The 27,885-nt window shown below is 52.7% G+C and overlaps 1 long non-coding RNA gene across 1 annotated transcript; it reads left to right on the top strand.

Annotated features, from left to right (window-relative positions):
* Positions 1–255: 255 nt before the first annotated feature.
* LOC138420365 (uncharacterized) lies at positions 256–27,311 on the top strand. Its single transcript, XR_011249226.1, has 2 exons — positions 256–959; positions 26,984–27,311. It is a non-coding gene; the product is annotated as an uncharacterized lncRNA (long non-coding RNA).
* The last annotated feature ends 574 nt before the right edge of the window (positions 27,312–27,885 follow it).

Genomic DNA, 27,885 nt, shown 5'->3' with positions numbered 1-27,885 from the left:
TCATATTTGACTCTTGCTTATTTAAAAAATCTGGTTATTGGCTCCCACCCTAGACCTACCTAATCAATGGGAGGAGGGACCCTAGAATCCGCATTTTAACAACTGTCCCCTTGATTCTTGTGCTCACCAAAGAATGAACCGCCCTAGGCCTGCACTGATGCCAAACGGCGCAGTGGGCAGAGCGGGGACCCTGGAGTCAGCACCGCCCTTCTTGGCTTTGTTTTGGGACCGCCTCATTTTCCTGCCTGCGAAGTGGGAGAGTCACGCGAGGATCCGAAGGCCGAAGTGCCGCGGGCACTTTCCACACCTGCCTGCCTCCCCAGGACCCTTGCCGCAGTCACCCGCCCCCGCCCGGAGATGGGAGGAAACAGCTGGGGGCTCTTTGGTTCCAGGCTGCGGTCGCCTCCCTAATAGGCTGCGGACGGGCCCTGAGGTTGGGGGCTCAGGATCCCCTTTCCGCACGCGCCGGCCCCCCGCCGGGGACCGCAGGGGACCCGAGTGCACGGCGCTCCCCGCCTGCCGGGCAGCCGAGGCCCCCGCCTCCCTCCGACCAGCCTCCAGCAGCCCATAAATATTCCCTGGGTCAGAGCGGGCGGAAACGGACTTTCCAGCGCGCCTTCCGGACCTGGACCATCTCCTCCGCGCGCGAACTGTGGAGGAGAAGCCTGGACTCGAGTCAGCGCGTTTCCGCCTGGCAAGCCTGAGGACGCATGCGCAGTCCCGGATAGGGTAAATGCTACGGCGCCCGAGCTCCAGCCCCGCGCTGCCCAAGTGCCGGGCCCTGGCAGCGGAGGCAAACAGACCCATGAGGGAAATCTGCAGGAGGGTTCTGCACTCGACCCAAGGGTCAGGGAAGGCTTCCTGGGGATCTTTAAGCTAAGCTCTGAAAGATGAACGCATCCGGACCGAAGGAACAGAATATGAAAAGGCCAAGAGGGTGGCAGTTGGGGAAATTACAGGTATTTTGTGTTAATGAAGTATTGAGTTCAAGGTGAAGTGTCACAGGATGGCTCTGGAGAAAGTGGCAAAGTGTGAAAATGTTAGCTGCTCGGTCGTTTCCAACTCATTGCGACCCCATGTATGTAGCCTCTGTCCGTGGAAGTAATTCTCCAGGCAAGAATACTGGAGTGGTAGCCATTCCCTTCTCCAGGGGATCTTCCGAACCCGGGGATGGAGCCCAGGTCTCTCACGTTGCAGGCAGATTCTTTACCATCTGAGCCATCCCCTGTGGGGCAGGCATTGTAGCCTTGTAAGCAGGACATGTGTTTTGACCAGTTTATTTGCTTTTAGGAAAGAGCACTCTGGCATGGTGTGGGAGGTGGAATAGAGGGGTGGCAGGACATGAGTGAGGAGACTGTAGACAGAGGTCATGGTGCCTGGGCCAAGGTGGCTACAGTGGGAATGCAGGAAAGGAGGTGGCCTGGAAAACTTGTGAGGGCTATGGATAGGACTCAGTGCTAGACAGGATGACGGGTGCGTGGCCCGCCCTTTCCCAAGCAGGAAGCAAGGGGGAAGATGATGCGTTCCTCCCATGATGTGCACCTCCTTTCCTAGCCATCCAGCTTAGATCTAAGGCCTTAGATCTAAGTGTGTGCCTCACCCCACCACTTCCAGGAAGCCTTCCCTGCTCCTTTATGGATTTCAGAACATCAGAACTTGTGTTTGGTTATTTGCTGTCTTGCATTGTTGTAGAATTAATTTTGCAGCAGCCTTCAAGGGAGCCCAGCTTGGTGGTTAAGATCACAGAATCCTAGCAGGCCTGCTCTGTGACCTGGAAAAGTCATTCATTCTCTCCAGCCTTGCTTTCCTCATCCATAAATGGGGATAATAATCCTCCTTTGAAGGGTTCTGTATGCCAGGCATGAGGGGTGTGCTCAATGAGTGAGCTTTCTTCCCCCCAACTAAAGTTGGTCAGCCGTGAGCCAACCAAAGGTCTCTAAGAGTGTCTCCTAAAACTTCTTTTCTGGAACTTTCAGAAGGAAGTCACAGAGTGGGTTAGCAGAATGATTTTAAGGCTGGGATTGGAAGGCACAAGGCTCTGCTTTGGACCTCCCAAAAGGCAGATCAGGGCCCTTTTGCCCACCTTGGACTACAGGGGTGGGTAACAGAGCTCCTGGAGTCCCCACTGTTGACCCTTCAGTCATCCAGTTTCCAGTGGAGTTCCATAGCTCCCAGAAAGCCCTGAGCACTGCAGGCTTAGCCGTACTCTTTCCCAGGCTGCCATGAGCTCCTCCTCCAGCTTGTGAATCTGGTTTCCGCCTATAGCCATCCTCATGGGGAAGCAAAAGTACCCCCTCCTTCAGACCTCTAGAGGCCAGACCTGGGCCTAGTCCCCCAGGAGGGCTTGGAGTCTCATGGGATTAGGCCAGGGGTTCCTTGGGAGGCAGAGGCATCTGGAGCACAAGCCCCGAGCTGCAGTTCCAAGAGGACTAACTGGCAAGGGCCTGGCTTGGAATGGCTGCAGCAGGTATCAGGGCATGGGACATGGGCATCTTGGGAACAGCAGGATGAGACATATGTTAGCAGAGCCATGGGAGAGCCCAGCCAAAGGAACCATTACTGTGGTGTTATCACACCCTTCTCTTCTCTTTGCTCCAATGAAAATTAAGCGAGCCACCCATGGTCATGCAGCAGGCTACTGGTGGGAACAAAATGGTAAAGGCTTCTTTGTTCAACACGTGTAAATTGAGTTACTGAAATGGGGTAAGGCATGGGAAAGATTCTAATCCAATGACACTGAGTAGATGATTAATAAATGCTGCTTAATTGAACACCAGACCTTTTGTGGGGAAGCAATGGTTCACACCCACACTCTCTTTCCTCAAGGAGCTCAGAGCCTGAGAAGAGCAAGAGATGAACACAGAAACATTCCTGGTTTATGCAGAAATAAAGGGCAGCCCAGGGACTGGCAGGAGTACCCAGAAGAAGATTGGCTTGAATCCCTGCAGTGGGGCAGGCTTGGGGCTCAGTGTTGAACTTCGGATATAAGGCGTGTTAAGGAAGGCTTCACCAAAGAGGTGGCATTTGCATTGGACTTTTATGTCTGTGTGGGCTTCACTGATAGCTCAGTTGATAAAGAATCTGCCTTGCAATGCAAGAGACCCTGGTTTGATCCCTGGTTGGGAAGATCCCCTGGAGAAGGGCTAGGCTACCCACTCCAGTATTCTTGGGCTTCCCTTGTGGCTCAGTGGGTAAAGAATCTATCTGCAAAGCGGGAGACCTGGGTTTGATCCCTGGGTTGGGAAGATCCCCTGGAGAAGGGAAAGGCTACCTACTGCAGTATTCTGGCCTGGAGAATTCCATGGACTGTACAGTCCATGGGGTTGAAAAGAGTTGGACACGACTGAGCGGCTTTCACCTGATGGCCATGCAGAAGTTTTCTAAGCCAAGAAGGCAGAGAAGGATATTTTCTACAAAGGCAAAGTCATGGGGGTTGGGAAAATGTGGAGGGTTTAGGGGGCTGTTGCATGCTTTGCTGTTTAGGAATTGAGGCTGGGGGCTCTGGAATGGTGTAGGGCCTTGACTGTTAAGCTGAGTGTGCATGGAACCCCAGGGCAATGGGGAGCCATGAAATATTTCTGAGCAAGAGAATGATGTGGTCAGAATCCACTAGAGAAGGAAATGTATTTGGTAAGCCACCTGGAGAGACCCAGGGGAGAGGGAACCAGGGAAGAGGGCCCAGTAGGAACCCTTGCATAGGCTTCAGTCCCTGGGGACTTGTTAAGGTTGGAGCCAGGCTCCTGGGAATGGTGACCTCTTCCCAGCTCGACAGTAGGTGGCGCTGCCTCCCTGTGCATCCAGCCCCGTGGGCAGCGCTACCTGCCCCTCACCTGGGCAGGGAGACCCCCAGTCCTGCTTGGGCCCTATCTCTGTTGATGAGGTGTGGAGAAAGGTTGGGTTGGGGTGTATGTGTGTGGGGCAGGGATAGGTGGGCTTTACTCCCCAGGGTGGGTGGGCTTTACTCCCCCTCTTCCAAGAGCAAAGAGGGCCACTTGCTTTGCTTTACAGAATTGCAGAATGTGTAAGGTAACTAAGGTCTAGAGAGGGAGCAGCTTGCTCGAGTTGCTAAGTGGGTAAGTATCTCAGGGGTGCTCCTGAGTGCCTGATGTGGGGAGACCTGCTGTCCCTTCCTCCTCCTGAGTCCCTCTTCCAGTTTGCCTCTGCCTCGCCATCCTCACTGCCTCTTTTCCGCTCAGTCCTCATCCATCTGCCTGGCCTGGACCTTCATCCCCATCTCCTCGAAGGCCCCTGCAGGGTGGTCTCTTCCATGCCTGCCTGCGCCCCTCCCCACCCCACTGCGCCCCCACTCAAGCCAAGGATTTTTCTCATATACAGATCTGACCTTCATCCTCCCTGCTGAAGCACTTCCCTGCCCCACCAACCATGGGGGATGCTCCTGAGCCTGGAATTCAGGCCTTGGAACAAGGCCCATGTCTCTCTCACAGACCTCATCTGCTCTGGGTCCATCAAGCTGATCCTTCCCTGTCCTCTGTCAGACTCCTATTCAGCCTCCGTGACCTGGTGGGGCTTCTGAGGTGTGGGAGTTTAGGTACCCCTTCCTGGGCTCCCAAGGCTGTGACTATACTGTATGACTGGGCAGCCCTGGGCTTGGCTCCTCTGTTGGGTGCCCTGGAGAGCCTCTGGGCGGGGAGTGCCAGCTGGAGCTCAGGGCTGCCTCTCTGGGTGACCGGGTGACCGACAGGAGCACTCAGGGCAGAGCGCTAACCAGGTCAGTGTGTGCTGCCGTGAGACAGGCACCGTGCTAGGCGCTTTTGCACACTCACAGCCTCTCTGATCCCAACAAAGCCTGGGCAGGTAAGAGGCTGCAGTTATTACCTTGGCTTTGCAGAACAGGAAACAGAAGTGCAGAAGGTGAGTGAGTGAGTGGAATGGAGCTCGGCTGGCTGTGGGCAGGGAGGGCAAGGTCTCAGCTGAAGGTTAGCAGGAGCCACAAGTACCCAAGGGTCTGAGTGAGGCCCGTGTGGGGCCGCCAGGGGTACCTGGGGAAGATGGCCCTTAAAAGTGAACTCCCTCCCTGTCTTGGGGCTTGGGAGGCCCTCAGTTGTTCTGAGTCAGGCAAGGCCCTGGGGCCTGAGTACCAGATGGTCACATGGCGGCTGTGAGACAGCGAGCAGCGGCCGAGGCCCGGGAAGAGGCTGACCCGGTGATCTGGGGAGGGGCAGGCCCTGCTGGGCAGGTGGGTGGCTCATGGTCTGAGATCAGAACAGGCCCAAACACCAAGACTTTCCAAGGAGCCCTGTGGTGAGTGGGCCGGATGCTGGGAACAGCCAGAGGTCAGGCTGCCCCCAGGAACCTGGCCGGTAGGAGCAGGACGTGGTAACAAGCTGCCAGTATTTGCTGCAGAGAATCCCAGGGCTGGGGATGGGTGGAAGGAGGGGCCCACAGAGTGTTTTGCACTTCTGGGTCACAGTACAATGATGAGTGTGTCCTCCGCTTGCTGTGTGACCTTGGCCTGGTCTAGGTGCCAGTGAGGAAAATTCTAGCCCATAGTCCACCTTGGGATCCCTGTGTCTGGTGCCCAGTTTTGAAGCCACGCACAAGTCAGAGATAGAAGGGCCCTTGGTGTCGAAACCTGAGCCCTGTGTTGTCTGAAGGAGAAACTGAGGCACAGAGCGGGACTGTGCCTGCCCAGTCCCACAAGCCAGGCCCAGGACCCAGGTCTCCTGACTCCCAGGCTGACTTGGTGATGACTCTAGCACGTTCCCTCCTGTTCTTCTAAGACTTGTGCTCAGATTCTTTGGGGGGAACATTCTGGGGTCACTTAGGGCTGCCCCTATAGCTGGACTTACCCTTACCCTCTAGGAGGTACTGTCCAGAGTGCTTTGCTGGCCTAAATCCACTCTGAGCAGTGCTGGAGAACTTCCTTGGGTCTACCCCTGCCCACCCTAGCTGCAACCAGGCTGCTTGGGGATGTGTGGGGACAGGGCATTGTGTGGAGTTGCTGGTGAGGAGGGGGGTGTCTGCCTAGTGGTGACGCCCAGCTCAGCCTGACGCATGCCCACCCAGTGGCATCACTCAGCTTGGTGAGGTCATCCTCTCTTGGGGAGGCCTGCTCCTGGGGCCTCCCATGGGGTCCTAGTCAGGTCTTCTCCCGGACTCAGCCGAGGGGCCCAGCCACTTCTAGCAGGCAGCTCTTTTCGTGGATCATCAGCCTCAGGATAGGGCACCTCTTCCAGCCATCTGATTCTAGATGACAGGGTTTCTGGTGGAGAATCCCTGCTGGTTTCCTGGTGGGAAAAGTCAGATCAGCCCCTGGGATGGTGCTGCCAGCTCGCCTTGGGGGACTCATGGGGAAAAGCGTCTCCCTTCCCCAAGCAGGGCAATCAGGCAAGTCTTAGCATGCTCCAGAGCCTCTGCCCCTGGCCCCCTGGCTCTTCCTCAGGCCCTGCCCCATCCCTGAAGCATCCTCTCCCTTCCTGGGGAAGGGTGCTCGCCCTGACAGTCAGGGGGAGAGGGGACAAGCCTCTTCTGAGCTCCCGCTGGCGCTTGGTGTGCCTGCCTTCCCCGGGCAGTCCTCATAGTCACTCTGAGTGGTGTGGGTGTCACTACTCCGATGGGCCGCTGAGACCCCAAATTTCCAAGCCACTCAGCAGGGGAACCAGGACTTGAATGTGAGTCTTTCTAAATCTTGCATAGCTTCAGAAGCTGTCCCAGGACTTCCCTGGTGGTCCAGTGGCTGAGACTCTACGCTCCCAGTGCGGGGCCCCCAAGTTCCATACCTGGTCGGGAAATTGGATCCTGTATGCTGCAGCTGGGGAGTCCAGTAGCACGTCACAACTAATGGATCCTGCCTGCCGCAGCTGGAACCTAGCACAGCCAAATAAATACCTTTTAAAAAAAAAAAAAATCTGTCCCCATTCATGTACAGGGAAAGACCAGGATTGCTCCTTCTTAAAATGATTGTGACTGGTGAGAATAACCATACCCTGGTGGCTCAGAAGGTAAAGAATCTGCCTGCAGTGCAGGAGACCCAGGTTCAATCCCTGGGCTGGGAAGATGCCCTGGTGAAAGAAATAGCTACCCATTCCAGTATTCTTGCTTGGAGGATTCCATGGACAGAGGGGACTAGTGGGTTATAGTCCATGGGCTTGCAGAGAGTCTGATATGACTTTTGTGACCCCATGGACCACGTAGTATGGGCCTTAGAAGTGTTTGTTGTGGGAAGGAGTGAGTGAATGAACTAAGTCTCAAGGACAGGCGGCTGGATGAGGGGACCTGCCCTTATTGGTGTTCAGTCCCAGCCCAGGGAAGGAGCTGCCCCTTGGGGCCCTGAGCGCAGAGCCACATTTGTCCCTGGCAACTGGCTGGAGTGTCATTTCCTCTCCACTTTCCCCTCATTGAGGGGTAAGCAATGCCAGTCTGAGGAGGGGGAGAGAACCAGGGTTGGGTGGGCACTGAATTAGCAGTGGGGTGTCCCCTCTGGGCTCCTGTGTCTCGTCCTCTCATGTGGCTCTCCTATCTCTGTGCTCCCCGCTCTGCTAGGAACACGCCCCGGGGGGCCCCTCTTCTCCCACAGTCTCCACGTGCTCCAGAAAGCCACTTCGTACCCCAGCCTGGACTGGGCTTCACTCCCAGCTCTCCAGCCTTGTGAGCTGTTGTCACAATTCCATGCTGTCATTGACTAGTAATGTGGTTGTTTGCCCATCAGACCAGGAGTTCCCTGAGGGCAGGGCTTGTCTGATTCCTCTCTGAGTCTGCAGCTCCCATGACACAGCCAAGAAGGAAGGTTGTTGGATGGGTGAATAAATGAATGAATGAACAAATAAATGTATGAAAGAATCAGGAAGGTCAAATATCCCCAGCTGGCAAATTTGGGACCTCGGTTCTACCAAGAGGCACCTGAAGATGTTGGGTAGAGCCCTGTTCCACTCTGGCTTTAAGTCTCCCATCTGTCCACTGAGGTGACGGGATCCTCCAGCAGCCCCTCAGAAACTGGGAGTGAGGCGTATGCCCAGCATGACGCTGGCCTCCAGCCCCTGCCCTGTTCTTGTCCCTTCAGCCCTGAGCCCCACAAGGCCAGGGTGTGAGAAGGGCCTAGCAAGTTGCTTTAACCCCACGCTGCTTCACATCATCTCATCTCAAAATTGCTCCATCTCAGCTCTGATCTTTCTGCCCTGAGCAAGCCTGCTTGGCCAGCGGATCCACTGACATCAGCCAAGGCTTTGCTGGGGACAGGTCTTAGAATTCATTCCCAGGGTTGGATGGTTCTGCAGTGCTCTGCAGGTCACCAAGCCTGCCTCCCTCCTCACAGCCCGGGGGCCAGCCTCTCAGTGAGGAATCTGGGACCTGCAGAGGGAGGGGTCACGTGGCCCCTTAGCACTGAGTGGATCAGAGACCCAGCTGTGAATCTGAAATCAAGTCCAAACTGGTTAACTTGAACTCCAAACTGGTTAACTTGAACTCCAAACTGGTTAACTTGAACCTCCAGTTCTGCCTGAAGGTGTGAATTTGGGCAAGTGGATGACTTCCTCTGGGCCTCGTTTCTTTATCTGTTTCAAGAAGATAATTATTGCCCAGTATTCCTGAAGGTGCTTGTAAAGATGGAGCGGCTGTTTGTGGGGAAAAAACTCTAGACCAGGAGCTAGGACTGGCTCTGTCTCTCTCTCGACCTCAGCAACATGTCTGTACAAACAGGACCCTGACTATGTCCTGTTCCTCCCCGTTCTCCTCTCTCTCTCTCAGCCTCACACAGAGGGTGGTGAATACAGCAGCATCCTGTGTCCTGGTCGCTTTTCAGGCCTGGGCTGGGTGGTAGGCATCACAGCCTGAGAGATCTTAAAGTTCTCCAAGGGGGAACACATATATCCATTAGTCCATCCATCCACCCAGCAAATATTTACCCAGCAGGGTCGCTGTCCCAAGCCTAGGCTATACTATGATGGCAGAGTAGACCCCCCACTGGGTCCCTGTCCTCAAAGACCCACAGTCCATCTCCCAGCTGTCCCCATATCTCTGTCACTAGCCTGGACTTTATTCTCAAGTATGGATTCTTATTCTCTCACCTGATGTGAAGAGCCAACTCATTGGAAAAGACCTTGATGCTGAGAAAGATTGAAAGTAAAAGAAAAAGAGGGCAGCAGAGAATGAGATGGTTAGACAGCATCACCAACTCAATGGACAGGAACTTGAGCAAACTCTGGGAGATAGTGGAGGACAGGAAAGCCCTGTGTGCTGCAGTCCATGGGGTTGCAAAGCATCAGACACAACTTAGCGACTGAACAATGGGTTCTTGTATCTCATAGATGCCTGAACTTCACTCCTTGGGTGCCCCCAGGCTCCTCAAATCAGACCACTTGAGCATCATTAGCTCCACACTTTTCTCTTCCAGTTTTCCCAGGTCAGTAAATGACCCCTAAAATGTCAGCATCTTTCCAGATTCCTCTCTCTCTTCCACTTGCCTCTGACACCCAACAAGCAAGCAATAAACTCTGAGGCTTGTTGTTGTTCAGTCACGTAGTCGTGTCTGACTCTTTGCAACCCCATGGACTACAGCATGCAGGCTTCCCTGTCCTTACCATCTCCTGGAGCTTGCTCAGACTCACACCCATTGAGTCAATGATGCCATCCAACCATCTCACCCTCTGTCATCCCCTTCTCCCCCTGCCTTCAATTTTTCCCAGCATCAGGATCTTTTCTAATGAGTCAGTTCTTCGCATCATGTGACCAAAGTATTGGAGCTTCAGCTTCAACGTCAGTACTTCCAATGAATATTCATGGTCAATTTCCTTTAGGATTGATTGGTTTAATTGCCTTGCTGACCAAGGAACTCTCAAGAGTCTTCTCCAACACCACAGTTCAAAAGCATCAGTTCTTCGGTGCTCAGTCTTCTTTATGGTCCAACTCTCGCATTCATACATGACTACTGGAAAAGCCATAGCTTTGACTAGATGGACGTTTGTTGACAAAGTAATGTCTCTGCTTTTTAATACACTAAGTTTGTCATAGTTTTTCTAAGGATATCACCTTCAGATATGTTTCTCCTTTTTCCCGTTTTCTCTGTCTCCACCAGCACTACCCTCTTTGAACCCTCGTCACTCAGGTCCAATTACCTGACTGGTCTCTCTCAGCCGTCTTCCACGCGGCAGTGGGATATCTTTCCACAATGCACACCTGACCTTGTCTCTCTCTGCTGAAAACTCTTCCAGGTTCCCAGTGCCTGTAGACTAAAGCCATGTTCTGTGGATCTGTGTCCAGCTGTGCCCACCTTTCCAGGCTCATCTTGTGCCCCTCAGTCATCTATGCCCAGTTTTCTTTCAACTCCCCAGACTCCTGCCTCGGTCTTTGCTTGGGCTGTCGTCTTTGTCTGGAAGAATATGTTTTTCTGCTCCCTCGATCCACCCCTCCGGGCATCCACTACTGGCCACCTTCCACCCTCCATCAGCTCTCAGTTTGAACATCGCTTTCCTGAAGCCGTCTTACCTGCCCTTTCGAGTCCAGTTGGTTTCCGTGTATACTCTCCGACTCCCTCCTCTCTTCCCTCTGTCAAGATTGTTTTACTTCTCCATTTCTTACCTCCCTTCTCTCTGGTGCTCGGTCAGTTCATTCGTGTCTGACTCTGTGACTCTATGGACTGTAGTCCGCCAGGCTCCTCTGTCCATGGAGATTCTCCGGGCAAGAATATCTAGAGTGGGTTGTCATGCCCTCCTTCAGGGGGTCTTCTCGACCCAGGGATTGAACCTGAGCTTCCTGTGTCTCCTGCACTGCAGGTGGATTCTTTAACCACTGAGCCACCTGGGAAGTCCTCCTTCTCTACCCGTCGTCATTAAGCACCTTCTGCATACGAGGCTTAGAAATACACAAGAGTAAGCGTGGTCCTTGCCCTTTTGGAGCTTAGAGTCCAGTGAGAGGCTTAATTAGACAAAGAACGCTCTGTAAATAATGACACACTGGGACAGGCATTTATCCTGTCTCAGCAGCATCTGTCATGGGTTGGCTTCCGTGAGAAGCATTCTCTGAGATGGAGACAGGCTCGCAAGGTGTTTATTAGGTGTGCTCTTGGAACCACCTGCTATGGATGGGAAGGAGGAAGCAGGGTTGGGCAGAGGGAGAAGGTGGCCGTGGCCAGATCCACGGGGAGCTCTGGAGCTGGGACTGCCTCAGACCTGGCCCAGTAGTGGTGGGGAGCTGGGCCCTCCCTCCTGCAAGTTGGTCCATCCTTGACAAAGGCTTCCCCTAGAAGGGGGAGCGATCCTTGTAAGCAGAGCCGTCCAGTCCTCGGGAAGGGCTGACACAGCATTCCCAGCACTTCATTCCATAAGAAGGTCCTGGCCGGCCCAGCACAGTACATGGGAGGTACATGTCACCATGAGTAACGCATGGGGAAAATGAGGCTTGCAGAGGTTCCAAGATTTGCTTTTGTGATTGCTCTATGATGGCATGGCTTCTCAGTCTCACCTCGTCCATCTGCCCCCAACCTTTCTTTCTGCCCTTGGCACCAGCTGTACCCTTTGGGAGCCATGGGGGCAGCAGAGTACCAGCGGGTCTGAGGGGGTGCCACATAATTCAATGATCCAGTGCAGGGGCCGTGAAAGGCTGATCTCTCTGCCAGGGGACCTCACTTGGGGCTTAGAGGGATGCTGCAGAAGCCACGTCTGGGGGACCCAAGAGGGAGGGGATGATCTCACACCTCCTGCTGGTGTTTCACAGCCTCAGGAGTGTCCTCACTTGGCCCTTGGTTCCATCTCTGGTCCCCCAATGCCCTTCAGAGGCACAGCCTGGGTACCGGCAGAGAGCCAGCAGGTGATGTAAGTCGTGTGTTTTAGTGGAAAGACAGGTGAGGCAGAGCTGGGCCCTGCCATTCCCAGGATCATGGGTTAGACAGGATAAACAACAAAGCGAAACAAGCAAAGCAAAACGCCCAACTCCCCAGCCATCCGGAAGTGCTTGTGAGTGCTTTTCCTGCACTCTGTGTCTCTGCGGCAGTTCTCACAATGCTGTGAAGATGTGCAATGTATTATCCCATTTGAAAGATGGAGAAACTGAGGCTTGGGGAGCTGCAATGACTTGCACGGTGGTATCCAATTAATAAATGGTGGACAGAAGGAACATAGATGAGAGGAGGAGAATTCAGAATGGAGAGTCAGGGGGAGCCACCACACTTTCCTGGAGCTCTGGCAGCCTCCCAGGAGGGTGGAGCGGAAGCCCCTCCAAGCACAGGCCTGGCCAGTTCCTCTTGAGTCCATGCCTGGAGGTGAGTTGAAGTGGGACAGGTTCAAGCTGCCTCAGCCACAGAGCCCTGGATGAATCTTGTCTGAATCTTCCTTCTGCTTCTGCTGAGCCCTGGAAAGAAGGAAGAGAATAAATGGGAGTAGACGCCCTCCCCTGACAACACAGTCATTAGCCACAGAACAAGAGAAGTTCCATCCTGGGTGAGGAGGCTGGGGGCCTGACTTCCTACCTTCCAACCCCTTGTAGAGATTCTCCAGCTAAGGCTAGATGTAGGGGTCAAGGATTTACTATCAAGAAGCCTGTTCTTGGGATTTCCCTGGTGGTGTGGTGGATAAGAATCCGCCTGCTGATGCAGGAGACATGGGTTTGATCCCTGGTCTGGGAAGATGCCACAAGCTGTGCAGAGACTAAACCTGTGTGCTACAACTACTGAGCCTGCGCACCTAGAGCCTGTGGTCCACAAGAGACGCCAACACGATGAGCAGCCATGCGCTGCAACAAAGAGCAGTCCTTGCTCTCTCCAGGGAGAGTAAGCCCACGAAAAGCACTGAAGACCCAGTGCAGTAAAAAAGAATAAATAAATAAGACTTGCCAGAGCAATTTGACTGTGGTCCTCTCTTGGCAGCTCTAGGACTGTGTTCACATCTGCTTTATCTTGTGTGCACTTGATGTGTGCATGCCCCTGTGAAGGCTTATAATCAGTGGTCTCACCCAATCCAAACCGGGGCCCAATGGGAGAGAGCTGATCACTCCCATTGCTCTGCTGGGGAGACTGAGGTCCAAAGACATGCAGGGCCTTACCCAGATCTCCTAAAGTTCTCTCGACTTTTCCTAATTACTGCCCCAAACCATAACTCCCACCTCATATAATCCCCAAATTAGGAAGCAAATATCAGTGGGAAAGAACCTCTGGTTTGACTTTATTTTTATTGGGGAGAGATTTTGGCTGGATCTGCCAACCCTCACTTTTCCTATCTGTAAATCAGTGTTAATACTAGGAGTAGTGCTGATATTGGAGAAGGCAATGGCACCCCAGTCCAGTACTCTTGCCTGGAAAATCCCATGGATGGAGGAGCCTGGTAGGCTGCAGTCCATGAGGTCGCTAACAGTCAGATACGACTGAGCGACTTCACTTTCACTTTTCACTTTCATGCATTGGAGAAGGAAATGGCAACCCACTCCAGTATTCTTGCCTGGAGAATCCCAGGGACAGGGGAGCCTGGTGGGCTGTCATCTATGGGGTCGCACAGAGTCAGACACGACTGAAGCAACTTAGCAGCAGCAGCAGTGCTAATATACAGACTCTGCTTTTCTGGACGCTGTGTGGCTCAGGGGTTAGCATAGGCTGAGGGCTTGGTGCACAGGGGCTGGGGTTGGGGGATGGCTGTGGAGGGAGTCCTGTGCCCCAGGTTGGTTGGTATTTCAAGGTGGGCAAGAGAAGGAGCAGGCAGACAGGACATCCCACCCCTTTTAGGGCCTGTGCCCCTTGCCTCTTCACGAGAGGGTCCTTGGCAGGGCCTGGGTCCCCTGTGGGTGTGTGGTATGCACACTTGCATTCACATGTGGGCGTGCTGCTTCTTCCCGCAGACCAGGGCCCCCAGGCCATGTCTCTCCTTCAGATTGGGGCCCAACCCAGGTAGGTTCTGTTCATGGTGCCTGATTGCTTAATGAGCTTGGCATCAGGGTATGAATAATTGCACCATAAAGTATGCAAATCTAAGCATAACAATACCACGCTGCAAAACTCACATTCTCTCAGCTCTCCGGTGCCCTGCTCCCGGGACAAAACTTCCGTGGGAACCACTCCATACAGCTTCCTCCTACTTTTCTGAAGTTATAACTACAATGTGTACCTTGGCCTCACCGATTACAGTAGCGTGAAGGGTTCTCTGCCCCCATCCCATCCGAGTCTCACAACCATAATGGGAGAACACCTGTGGAGCACTAAGTATGCCAGGCAGGGTTCTAATCATTTCACAGATATATACATTTCATCACCCTAATGACCCCATGGGATAAACATTGGATCTCACAGATGAAGAAGCTGAGTTCAGAGGGATTTCATAACTTCCCTAAGGTCACACAGCTGCTAAAGTGAGAGTTCAGGAAACTTGGCAGGATGGGAAACTGAGGCACAGAAGGGCAAGAAAGACTCGTCCAACCTCTTGTTGTCATTTGGGGTGTACTGAGGTCTCCGGGGAACTCTTCAGCCAACTTTGGGTTCTGCGAGGGCCCAAGTGTCACCAGGCGTGTGCCTTTGTGGCCGAGCATGTGCGTACTGGAGGTGTGGACCGGGGCCTCATTCTGGGAAAGTCAGGGGACGCAGCCAAAGCAAAGAACTATTTTAAGGCCTCCCCTGCCCGCCCTGCTCCTCACACAGCCCCTCTGCTGAGCCAGGCTGCAGCGGCCTGGGGCCCAGGCCAAACGTGGAGAGTTCTGTTCCGAGAGCAGAGGGAAGTCTTGGCTCCAGACCATTCACACTCAATGAATTACTTCAACGCTAGATTAGACTTGCAGGCTTGGAGCAAAGCGATAATAGGGCCCAATTAAATTAATTTATATGGACTCTATGCTTCGGGCCCCTCCCTCGATGGTGGGGCAGGCCTGACCCATCACGCCTTGACCCCTGGGAGTTCTGAAAGGCAGCAGTGAGCTGGGTGTGGGGCTTCCTCCTTCCTTGGTGGGAAAGCAGAGCTGCAGAGGGAGAGGTCAGGATTGTTGTTTTGTTTTCAGCCTGATGTGCAAGCTGGGAGAAAATGACCCTCATTAAACAAAGACTCTAGGAAGCAAATTCCTGGTTAGGGATGGTAAGGACTGGCAGATCTAGCTAAGGCCCGATTCCCAAGGTCTGGGTGGGTGCGGGGCTTGAAGGGATCACTTGGGGAGGTCCTCACCCATGGCCAAACCTCTGTCCCTCACGATCCCAGGCAAGGGGACATGTGGGTCTTTGTGGTGAGTGGGTGGGTGCAAGAGAGAGCTGGGTATCTGGGCCGCTGTCTGGGCTCTGCCTGCAGCTTGCTGTGTGAAGGATGTATTTGAACCCCTCTGGGCTGACAGTGAAGCCCATTTCCTTAACAGGCTCCTAGAGCCCTCCCCCGATCCAGCCCCTGCCCTGTCCCCCTCCTTCTGTCCCACCTACTCCCACCAGACACTGGAGATGCTCTGTATCTGCCTATGGTTCTCTGACTGGCGAGCTTTGCCTGCACCCCGTTCCCATCTCCCTGGGCCTTTGCCCTTGTGATTTCCTGGTTCAGGCTGTCCTTCTCCCCTAGTTTCCCTACAGAGCACCTGATCCTTGCCTCATCCCTGCCTTTAACACCCTAAGTGCAATCCCCTGTCTCTCCAGGAAATGGGGCACAGGGCAGATCCGACTTCCCCCACCTTCCTATGCCCCCAGGGCCAGGACAGAACCTGGTGCTGAGGCAGTGCCAAAGAAGTTTCTATTGTGTCGAGTGTCTCCCACAGCGCTAATACTGTGACCCTGTCAAGGCCCCAGCCCAGGCCCGGGTGATCATTCAGCTGCACAGGCCACACTTGGTGAAGAACCAGGTGCCTCGTTCATGACTCAGCTCAGCCGCTGACCTGAGACCAGTTACTTCCTTCCCTTTGGTTTCCTATTCTGCAGAGTGTGGCACTCGGTGCCCTGTACCTGGGGAAACTGCTCGGGGATTCCAGCAGTTTCTGGTGTAGGTCTGGCTGCAGAGAGTAGAGGCCGGTGCTGATGCTATGTGGTGAGGGGTGGCAGAGGTGGGCCCTGGGGCTCAGCCCCAGCCTGCAGACTGCGTGAGGGGTTTCCCAGGAACTGGGCCTCTTTGCTGCCTTCTCCTGGGCAGGCAGGGCTCTTTCTACAGATCTTTATCAAATGCTCAGTGTGCTGGGTCCCTGCTGCCACTTCTGCCAGGGGTACTTCACTTTGGGGTCCTGGCTGCCCTCTGCAGGGCTGGGAACTTCAGGCAGGCCCGCATGGCTCTGAGCCCCAGAGAGACCCCTGAAGAGTCTAGGGGTATGGAGTCAACTTCCCCCTCTCCCTCAATTTGACCCTCTGTTTTTTGAATCCAGATAAGGAAGCATGAACATCACCTAAGAAACGTGGGAGTCCCTGCAAGACAGGAAATGGCCTGGTCAGATTGGGGCTCAGGCAATAAACTTGCCTAAAGATTCCTATACGTGGGGTCCCTTTGGGTAGGCCCTGCCTCCGCCACCCCCCAGCCCCGTGTGGAAAGTATACTTTATCTCCATCAGACTTTCCAACAAGCCGTTGACTCTGTAGGGCCATGGGGCCAACCACTGAAAAACTCACCCTCCCCACCTCCGTCCAAAAACACTGGACCTTTTCGGGGTTATAAATTTATGGCAGAAGAGGAGGGCCAGCGCTTGCTACAGGCAGCCTTTGAATCTCAGCCCCACACTCAGAGCCCACCAGGGTCCTTTCCTCCAGCCAGCGGGAGCAGGCGCTTGGCTGGGAAAACGAAAGGCATCCGTGAGGAGGCAGGAGCCTTTGTAACCCCCCTGACCCCCGGCTCACCCCTCCAAGGCCCCAGAGGCAGGCCTTGCTGGCTGAGCTGCAGGAAAGGCTGACTTGCAGGAAGCCTGGGGCCAGCTCTGGCCCTGTGCTGCCACAGGCCTCCTCTTCACATTTCTCTGATCAGGACTGCCTTTTCTGGGCCTCAGTTTCTTTTTCTGTAGCAATCAGAGGTTGGATAAAGCCATCTACAAGTTTTATTAGGGGTCTCATTTTCCACTGCAACTCACATTCCTTTCTGAGCTCGTTCTTCTGCCAGTGCTGGGGTCTAGAGAGTTGCTGGGGGCCTGTTGGTATGCGTGTGGGAGGGTGGGGACAGGGAAGCGCACTGGGGGGGGGCCCAAAACCAGGTCACTCAGCTGGGGACAAAAGGCAGGAAAGAGTTTTCACAGTGAGGGAGAGTTTTGTTGAGGATGGAATTGCTGATGCATTTATATATTGATTAGGTAAACATGGAGTGAGTACCTACTTTATGTCCGAAAACATACTAGATGAAGATGATGATGCTGTGTGTAAAACAGAGACGAAGAAAGACAACCCTGAGAAAAGAAGTCTTCAAACTGGTGTGGAGGGAAGGCATTCCCGGCAGAAGAAGCTCTAGGCAAGGCAGTGACTCATGAAAGGGCATCGTGGGTTTGGACAGGAGTGCAAAGTTCTATGTTGCTGAATCAAGAAAGTGGTGACTGCTTCCTGATGTAAATGGTTCTGGAACCAAAGAGACCCAAGATCAAATCCTAGCACTGCTCTTCCTAGCTGTAGGACTCTGAGGGTTGCTGGGTTGTCTGCACCTCAGAGTTTGTAGAGAATGGGATATAATTCTAACATCTGGGAACTGTGAGAATTAAATAAAAGAAGGTCAGTAAACACCCCACCTGGGTTCTGGCAGAGGTTGGCACAGAGGTACCCAGTGGGGGCACCACCAATAACATAGCTTTCTATTTGCCAAAGTCTTCTTACTATGGGAGCAGATGCCAGGTAGGGGTTTATCAGTCAAGGAGGCTGTGGGAAGAGAGCTTGAACCAGACATCTCTGCTGTCTTCTAGTTCTCGGGTCTGTTATTCCACCAAACACACAGGGCCACCTAACCCAGCATCCTTGTAGAGGTTTGGAACAGGCATCTCTATCCCCCAAGTCTGCTCTTCTCCAGCTTCCAGAGTTCTCACCTCCCTAGTCACCTCCTCTGGTCACACAGTTCCACACTGATCACTGCTCTCTAGGAATCGTGTCAGTGTGGATTAGGTTGAGAAAATCACCTCCTTGGACTCGGACACAATCTCTATTGATATGGCCAAAGAAGTCAATGGCTGGCCACTTGCCTTTTACTCAGCGGCAGCAGGGAGACCCACCCACTTAGGCTAGATGCTCTCAGACATTCTCAAGATTTGTAGAAGCACAGAGCATTCCAGGAAGTGATAAATCCTTGTGGGATGAATGAATGAAGTGTCTGACTTTGGGCTCAGGCCAGCCCCGAGGAGGGAAATCCAGAGAATTTAGGGGGGCACAGAAGGATCCCTGCAGCTGGGGGCTGTGTTGCAGTCTTTCCCTGGGAGCTCAAAATGCTTCCTGTCTCCTCATTCATCATCACTCCACCCTGCTGGTCGCTGTCTTCACAATACCCCTCTTTGGGGGATGGAATGGCAGGCTAATAGACTCATAGACTCACAGACTGTCAGCACTGAGGGGCCTCTACAGAGGGTCCAGTCCAGCCTTCTCATCATACAGATGGTAAAACCGAGGCTGGATAGGGAGAGGCTGTCAAGGTTTCCTATAGTCACTTGGTGAGTTGCTGATGGAAGGCGATTCTGCCAGTGGTGAGGACCACGGTGATGTAAGTGCAGGTGGCCCCTGACCTAGGGGAGACAGCTGGCTCACCCTGTTTGCAAGGCTTCTGGGTTAACCCTGTTCACCACCACTACCCAAGAGCCATGCAGAAACTCAAAAAACCATTCGGCTCCATGACCCTGGCAGATTCCCAGAGCCCACTGGAGGACTCTGATAAGGGACCATGGGAAAGCATCCATCCTGGGGTGTGATCACAATGCTGATACTGGGATATGGCCTCTGGCTCAGGTTCTGGTTCTGGCTTTGTTTCTGCTTTCTGTGTGACCTGGGGCAGGACCCACCCCACCTCTGAACCTCAGTTTCCCCATCTGTGAAATGACAGTGCCAAACTGGACCCAGAGGCCTCTGAGCTCTCGCCCACTGTTTATCTGAATGCTTTAGCAGGGAGGAATCTGCACACACCTTCAGCATTTCCTGCCTTGGCACACGCCGAGCCCCCTATCTAATCCTGGGGTCCCAGGCCTGCCCTCTGGGGAGAGATTGCTATGATTTAAGGTTCCAGATTTCCTGAACCATTAGTATCATGATACTTTATATCTGGGCCTCGATTGCTTTTTAATTAAAACCGAATCCATCCAATCCCTGGTTTTACGTGCATCTCCGGGAGCCCACGGAGGCCCTGCTCTGCCTGATGCTTTGTGTAGCCCTGCTTCTGCTTTTCTGTTTCCTTCCCTGAATCCCTAACTCCTCTTGGTTTAGGAAGAGAAGGGCCTGGAATTCTTTATGGACACCTTCTTTGACTTGGATGCTGAGGCCCTAAATTGCATACCACGGGTACCCAGAACCCCACATTTAAAAGCATCTGTGCAGGACAGGATAAAAGAATGACCTCAGACCAGTTCTGTGTCTGACCCTCACTTCCAGCCCAAGGAGGAGTTGTAAGGATAGGCTTGATGTGCAAGGACTGTACCCTCCTCTTGTTGGTCCTGGAGTTTGGGGGCAGAGGGCTATATGTCTGATTCTCTCCTGAAACAGCATCTGAAGCCTTGAGACTGGAGAGAGAAGAGAGCGGGCTGCAGGGTCCAACCCTTCCCTGCTAGGCTTTGCAGACAAAGAACACAAGATTTCTGTGGGCCAAGTGGGGGCTCTGGAATGGAGCGAGGCACGAATCATATAGCAAGGACCAGTCAAGGGTCTGCTGTCTGCCAGGATCAGGTGACCCAACCCAAAAGTGTCTGCCTGGCATCGAAGAGCGAGTGGACATCAACTGGAAGAGGGGGCATCTCCTATGTCAAGACAATTTTCTTAGCAAGGAGTGAGAGTCATTGAAAAATCCACAATACAGCCAAAGAGAGAAAGCTGGCCTGGGACACTGCTCCCGCAAAGGGACTCCCCCCACAACCCCAAGCCAGATTCCAGCACCCCTTAGGCAAGCCTGGCTGTTGTCATTTTAGGTCTGCCCCCCTTTAAGCCCCCCTTTACTCTGTCGCCCGATCCATACCTGACTCTGAAAGCAGTGAGTGACGCAGAGTGGAGGGAAGTGAGGAAATAGAAGCCCCTAAGCTCCTTTCCCCCTCCCAGTGGCTAAATCTGGAAATGGGCCTGAGTAGGGGGAGAAGGAACTTTATATCGTGCGTGAGTGACCTTCTGAGGTCAAACTGAGTGCACCCATTTCCACCTAAAAATGAGACTGTCACTTTATACCTAACCTGGAACAGGAGTGCTGGGGTCCAGCCTAGGTCCTTGTTAGGGCTGGAGAGGGAGAGACCTTAAGGCAGGTTTGAGCGACAGTGATGAAAAAATTCAGTTTTTTTAATCTTTTGCACACTATAGAATGTAGCCTGTTCCACATGCCAGTTACATAACCATTATTCCAAGGAATCTTACACCATTCCTGAAGTCAATTTTATCATCATCGCTTAATTATAGATGAAAAAAAATAGATTCAGAGAAACTCAATGGCTTGCCCAGGGGCCCTTGAATCAGGATTTGAATGGACTTAAGCATCTGGGCAGAACTTTCTACTATAGCACTTCTTTTTTTGGCCTTCAAGCTCAACTCCTCAAAACTCTGATTCAGATCAGGAGTGGGGGCAAGGCCTCTGCATTTCCACGAGCTCCTGTGAAAAGCTCCAGTTCAGATAGGTGGTCCAGAGAGCATGTCCCAGAAACACCACCTCACTTTGCTGTCTGTGTGGTGAGAATAGCACTGCAGGTGACGGGGCAGCCCCAGGTGCCAAGGCCAGACATCGCCCCTCCTCCACGTGCTCTCCACACCCTCCAGCTCCCGCTCAGGTCTCGTGAGTGAACATACAGTGTGTGCCAAGTGCGGGCATCCTGGGGCTCTGGAGCTAGGCTGCGTAAGCTCGAAACGCAGCTCTGCTGCCTTTCATTTGCCTTTGGGCAGGTTACTTCTCTCTCGGCCTCAGTGTCCTCATCTGAAATGTGGGATAATATGGGTACCTATCCCATAAGGTGGTTGTGAGGATTAATTGAGTTTGTTTGTGTAACTCAATGACGTATCGCATGCGATACATGGTGAGTGAGCACGCCATTGTTGTTGTTTAGTTGCCTAGTCGTGTCCAACTCTTTTGTGACCCCGTGGACTGTAGCCCCCCAGGCTCCTCTGTCCATGGGATTTTCCAAGGCAAGAATACTGGAGTGGGTTACCATTTCCTTCTCCGGGGGATATTCCTGACTCAGGGATCAAACCCACGTCTCCTGCATTGCAGGCGGATTCTTTACCACTGAGCCACCTGGGAAGGAAGCCTGAGCACTCCATAAACGCTAGTCATTGTTAGTAGTAGTAATAACATTACCTGTGTGAGTGAAGCACGTTGGGTCCTTCGGGTTGGGGGAGCCAGAGGGCAATAATAGGTCTACGTGGGCTGGGTGGAGGAGGGCACCCTGAAAATCAGGTTAGAGAGTTTGAGGGGGGCTACTGGGTGTGGATAGTGGACACTTGAGCCGAGATCTCTGTTGGAAGATCTTGGCAATCCTGGAATAAGAAGACCGAGTCAAGTGGAGTGGGGTAAATCCCTGAGAGAAACAACTGTGATGAGAGCAAAATGTGCCCATCCACTGAGTCAGGGGTTGACACCAAAGCTGGGATGAGATAATAGCACCTGTTGGGCACATTTATCTTGTTTGACTCCCAAAACAACCGCGTGAGGTAGAAACAGCTGCTCTTACTCTCACTGAAGAGGTGAGAAAGTGCAGAGCTGGCTTGCTGGTGCTGTGCTTAAGGCCACAGGGTTAATGGCAGAAGCAGGATCAATCCCGGGGCTGACTGCAAAGCCTGCGCCTTTGACCAGGGCCCCGCGGGATGGAAGCAGAAGAGCAGCCTCTCTGGCTCCCTTCCTAATACTGCTCTCCAGGAGCCACACAGGCTCAGCCTGGGTTTGGGGACGAGTCCATCCTCAGCTCACCCAGTGCACAGGGGAGTAGTCTCGCAGTGCCTTCTCAGTTGGGTCTGGCTGGCTGAGATGCAGTCCCAAGTCTGTCAGGCCACAGGAGCAGTGAGGCAGGCGGGGGATTCACTTTGGTGGTCCAGTCCCTCAGCCCTGGAGGCCCGTCCTTGGGTTTTGAGGCCCCATCGCTCCCCAGTGAGCTCAGGGCTCCCTGGGTCAGGTGATTCCGGTAGGTCTCGGGGCTTGTAAGCCATCTGAAGTGACTTTATGGGGCTGCCGTGTTCTTGGAGCTCATAAAACACATGGAGTCTGAGGCCCTCAGAGTTTCCATGTCTTCCCGGCTTGGGGCCAAAGTGAGAGGAGCGAGCAGCTTCAGAAGCAGCACGTGGTAGGGCTGCTCCACACGCTGGCCTACTCTCCATGCTGGCACCTGACCTGGGGGCCAACGGGGGCATCCGTGGGAGCCGGGCCCAGGGTGGGCATCTTCTAGGCATCACATCTGCCATTGAAGTCCTGGGGTCAGATAAGAGCCATCCCTTTCTTAAGAACTTTTTCTTTTTTTAGTTTGTTTTGATTTTGTAAAACAGTCTTATACCCTCATTTTAAGGAATATTAAAATGAGGTTTGGAGAGCCAAAGGGACTTGAAGAATGAGGTGGCTCTGGGGAAGATGAGAATGAGAGCGGGCCTGTTCTGGGGGCCATCTCACAGCCCTCCGCCTCCAACTATGGTAAGAAATTCTTGCATCTAAGACATGCATCCAAACTTGAGTTGTGTTGTTTTTTTTCCCCACTGTATATAAGTGGAATAATGTAACTGTGTCTTTAGTTTGCAAACTGTGTGGGAGGATAGGATTTTTTTTTTTTTTTTTTTTGCCTTAGAACAACCCTGAGAGCAGACAGAGCGGGTAAGGGCACTGAGGGGGCCAGACTTACAGGAAGCTGGTGAGCTGGTGGCAGGCTGGCCTGGGCCGTTTAGACCAGGAGGCTGTCTGATGTGGAGGCCTCAAGTCCTCTGCAGGCCCCCGCCTCCTCCAGATCTTCAGAGGGGTCACCTTTCAGCCTGATGGATGTCCAGTCTGCAGGAACTTTCATCTTCCCTGACATGATCAGCTGTGGTCCCCAGCAGCTCCGTGCAAAGAATCTCAGAGACACCAGATCTTCAGGAGCCAGAACTCTGGGTCTAGCAATCCCGACCCGGGGTCCTGCACAGAGTGACCTGTCCAAACCTCTCCCTTCCTGTGCTGCCTTCCTATTGGTCCTCACTTTGCCCAGGGGGACCCAACTCACTCACTTACTCACTTGTTCATTTGTTCAGCAAATACTTGTGAGCCTAGTGTGGCAGTGCCTAGGTCTGCCATCCCTTCTGCCCAGCTGGATGCCTGTGAGGCATGGGAGGCAGAGACATACCACTGCTTTTCCATCCCGTTTCTCGCATTACAACATATTTCCAGAGGAACTCATAAGCAGAACCCCAGTGAATACATCCACCAAAGAGAAAGTGCTCTGGATTGAGGGAGGGGAGGGGGGCCTCAGAAACCCAACCTCTCAGCCTTCCCTCCGCCCTCTTGGCTGCTCCCGGGCCCCTCTGAGGGTCCTGAGGTCTCAGTTTAACACCACCAAACTATACTCTTCTTGGTCCATTGGACGAAAAGTGAAGGAACTAGTGCCAGCTGTGGCTGGCACTGAGCCCGAGACAGATCGCTTCAAGGGTTTGCGGGCCTCACCCACACCAGGCTCGTGTTAGGGACTGGGGACCCAAAGAAGTCAGACACACCTCTGCCTCGGAGCCTTCCTTCTGGTGGGATGGACAGATGTGTGACAGAGACACTGGCTGGCTGAGCCAGCGTTGACCTTGCATCTGCCCTGCTATCTGCTGCCATGTATCTGCCGATAACTGCAACATGGGTGGGGGGCTTTGGGTTCTATGGTGGGAGGAGAGGGAAGGCCTTGATGGGCATCCTGGCTAGAGCAAAAGGACCAACTCAGAAGTTTCCGGCACTACTGAGCATTTACTATGTACTAGGTGGGGCCTGATCCAGTTTTGAGGGACTCGAAAACTACACAGTTCTGGGAGCAATCTTCGAGAGGAAAATACACACAAAAATCTATAAAACCAAGTACAAAAGTAAATAATCAGAATGAGAAAAGAGGTCACAACTAATTACAAATTTTAAGAAGTGGATGAATACCACAAACACCAAAAATTTCAGAAAAATATAATCTTTTAAAAAATTGTCACAAATACCTTTATAACACTTTTTTTCCATGTAATTTTGGGTTACATGCTCTTTCTTTGCCTTCTCATAATAACTTTCGTAATATCGTCTGTAGAAAGATATTTCAGTCTTTCCTCTTGTCTGATCAGTTAAAACTAGTTTACTGTCGGTTGGGATACATGCAATATGCCCCCTGCGACTGAGAGCTACTTACCATTTGTGTACAGCTACAAATGGTGCCCTACAAACACAGAACTTCAGATCAGTTCTATTCCCCATGATTCCCAGCAAGACAAAAAGCTGTATTTATAATTTCTAATTATACAGACTTTGTTATCAGTGCCATTATTGACAGGAGAGAGTTTCTATTTTGATAAGGCCCAAATTCTTTGCCTGTGGTTTGGCACAACTGATGCTTGAAAGAATATTCCACAGACTAACTTCCAGGTGCATTCATTTCAAGACTTGTTTTTCTCCCACTGATACTTCCCGGGGCTGCATGCTGTTTCAAGGCTAAAAGGAGTTGGCGCAGTGGGCGGCAGGGGTCTCCATGCTGGAAACTCTTTCTACTCCAGGACAGCTAACAATATTTGTACCCATAGGTGACTACAAAGGGTATACACACACATCACTAATCCCCCAATGCTGTAGATGTATCCTCAGCTTAACTTCCCTTTAGCCTTTGGGGAAAGTGCCTCAGCCACTCAACACCATTCAATAGGAAAGGAAGATGGAGGGAATTCAGGGAGAAAAAGTGCTACCTTTGTGGCCAAAATAACTTATTTTTTACAAAAGCTTTAAAAAATATGTGGCTGTGAGAACACGTTTTGAGAGTATCTTCCAGAGGACTCATTACCTGCCAGCTGAGTCTGCCTTGGTGCCAGGCACTATTCCCATCAGTTTGCCTGTCTTGTCTCAGGGAATCTCATAACTACCCAGCAAGGCAGGTTTTTTAACTGAGGCCCAGAGAGAGATGGAGAGAGAAGCCAAGGGTCATGCAATATAGGACAGTTCTGACCTTGAAATCATGTGACGCCAAAGCTTTCACTTATAGCTTTGCTTCCCAGAACCTGATGGGACTATTGTCAAGAGATGGATGGAAGGATGGATGGGTAGATGGAGGGATGGACAGTAGGTGGTTAGTTGGATGGATGGATGGATGGATTCCTGACTTACCGTCTGGTGCATTGGGTATCCAGCTATTTTTCCTGCTAGACATAAATGACCCAAAGGAAAGACTGAATCTGATGCTTCTCTGGCTCCAAGAGCTCAGCACAGGGCAGGGCACAAAGGAGGAACTTAGAAGGGCCAGAAGGGGGACAGAAGGGTGAGGAGACTCAAATCCCTGCCCTCAGGAGTGCAGAATCAATATAGGGAAAGAAATCAGACTGGGCAGAGGTGACGTGTCAGAGAGCCATGCCTCCTAGGTACCAGTGCAGGGTTCTGCTGAGAGGTAGCATGCAGGACAAGCTCAAGTCCTCCTCTTAGGCCATTATGCAGCCTGCAGGGGATCCTTACCTGGGACTGGGGGCTGGACAAATTGACCCCTCAGGTCCCCAAGTCTTACAAACCCAACTTTGTCCACTCCTCTGCTCCGAGGCCTTGCCAGGCTTCCCTCTGGAGTTTCCCAAGGTGTCTAGGAATGAGATGCCTATCCAGGTGGTCCATTCCAAGGTTCAAGAGCTGGAACGGACAATGCCAGATCACTAAGCCAAGCACAGTTCCGCTTGAGGCATTTTATGGGCCCGGCCTGGGTAAACACAAGTCCCATTAATGCGCCGGGGGCTCCACCTCTGCTGCTGTTGGTCTCACCTCCCAGAGCCATAGGCACCAGAGCGTGAAACCCAAGGGCAACTTGGAGAAGACACAGCGAGGGCCGAGATGGCTGCCTGCAAGGACCCTCAAGCACTTTCCAGTTTCCAATCACAGAGTGGGGACTGAAATTTGGGGAGCAGAGGGAACAAGGACCCACTGAGGCAGAGTCACAGCTCAAACCCCAACTCAGGCCTCACAGCCCACTACGTACCCCACCCCACCTCCCAGGCCCTGCGCCTGCACAGAGGTGCTTTCTGCCCAGACTGTGCTTTCTGAAACATCAGTAGAGACACATGGTCTGCATGTCTGCTGATAGCTGAGCTCTTACCAGGGCAACTGGAAAGAAACTGTGAAATCACAATCTCCTGGAAAACTCCAGGACTCCGCTCCTTTGGCTCATTTATCACCCCTTTCCTCCACTTACTCCATACGCTTTTTTGGCAGTGTCAAGTGGCATGTGGGATCTTAGTTTCCCCATCAGGTATCGAACTCATGCACCCTGCGGTGGAAGTGCTGAGTCCTAACCACTGGACGGCCAGGGAAGTCCCTCCACACACCTTTCCTGATGCTGGCTCCACTCCAGGCACCAAGCTGGGGCTGGGGACCCCGAGGTGAATCAGACCTGGCCTTTGTCCAGGTTGAGGTCACAGTCTGGAGGGGAGACAGGTGTGAACACGGGCAATGACAATGTCAAACCAGTTGCTCAGTGCTAGGACACAGGGAAGCTCAGGGGCTGCAGGAGACCTGTGGGGAGGCCCCCAACACAGCCGGGGTCAGGGGGTTCCCTGGGAGGGTGGGGATAGGAAGCCTGGCCTGAAATTTGAAGATGAGTTCATCAGGCTGCGAAGCTACGGGAAGGTCCCTGCCTCAGAGGGAAGGTGCAGAATAACAGCCCTTTGGAGAGTGGGGGCAGAGGGCCTGGCACGCGGTCAGCCCTCAGGCACTAGCTTTTGAATGAATGTGAAGAAGCTTGGGGGTATTGTCATTAAAAACTCTACATTGCATATGTGAAAGTTGCTAAGAATAAATCATAAAAGTTCTCATCACAGGGCTTCTCTGCTGGCTGAGTGGGAAAGAATTCACCTGCCAACACAGGAGATGTGGGTTTGATTCCCTGATCTGGGAAGATCCCACAATGAGCATAACTATGGAGCCTGTGCTCTAGAGCCTGGGAGCCGTAATTGCTGAGCCTACACGCTGCAACTGCTGAAGCCTGGGTGCCCTAGAGCCTGTTCTCTGCAACGAGATAAGCCACTGCAGTGAGAAGTCCGCACACGGCAGCTAGAGAGTAGCCCCTGCTCCCCGCAGCTAGAGGAAAGACCATGAAGCAATGAAGACACATCACAGCCAAAAGTAAATAAATTTATTTTATAAAAAGTTCACATCATAAGAAGAAGAATTTTGTACTGATATGTGGTGCCAATGTTAACTAGACTTATTGTGGTGAGAATTTTGCAATATATACAAATATTGAATCGTTATGTGGTACACTTGAAACTACTATTGTATGCCAATTGTGTCTCAGTATAAAAAAGGGGGAAAGTGGATAAAAGCTGTGTCCACTGATATGCCTTGAGAACAAAGAAAAAGAAGTTTGGTAGAGCTAGCGTATGGGTGGTCTGGGGCAGTCAAGAAGGTTGGGTGTTGGTTTGTCTCTCCTTATTGAAGTATACCACAATACAGGAAAGCACACAGATTGTAAACACAGGGCTCAGTAAATTAGCAAAAGTGGACACACCTGGGTAACGGCTTAGCAGGAATAGAGAGAGGACAGCGCTCCGGGCTCTGTCCAGGCAGGACCTCGCCCAGGCTGACAGGGACAGCCTGACCTCTGTCACTGCAGGCTTATTTGCCGGCTCTGGGGCTTCGTAGGGCAGCGGGTCCCCACTTGTGTCCAGCTGCTGTCGCTCAACACAGAACACGTGAAGGTCACCCTTGGGGCTGCTTGGAG

Source organism: Ovis canadensis, chromosome 15 (genome assembly GCF_042477335.2).
Source record: "Ovis canadensis isolate MfBH-ARS-UI-01 breed Bighorn chromosome 15, ARS-UI_OviCan_v2, whole genome shotgun sequence".
Classification (NCBI taxonomy): domain Eukaryota; kingdom Metazoa; phylum Chordata; class Mammalia; order Artiodactyla; family Bovidae; genus Ovis; species Ovis canadensis.
This window is presented reverse-complemented; position numbering and strand designations above follow the sequence as displayed.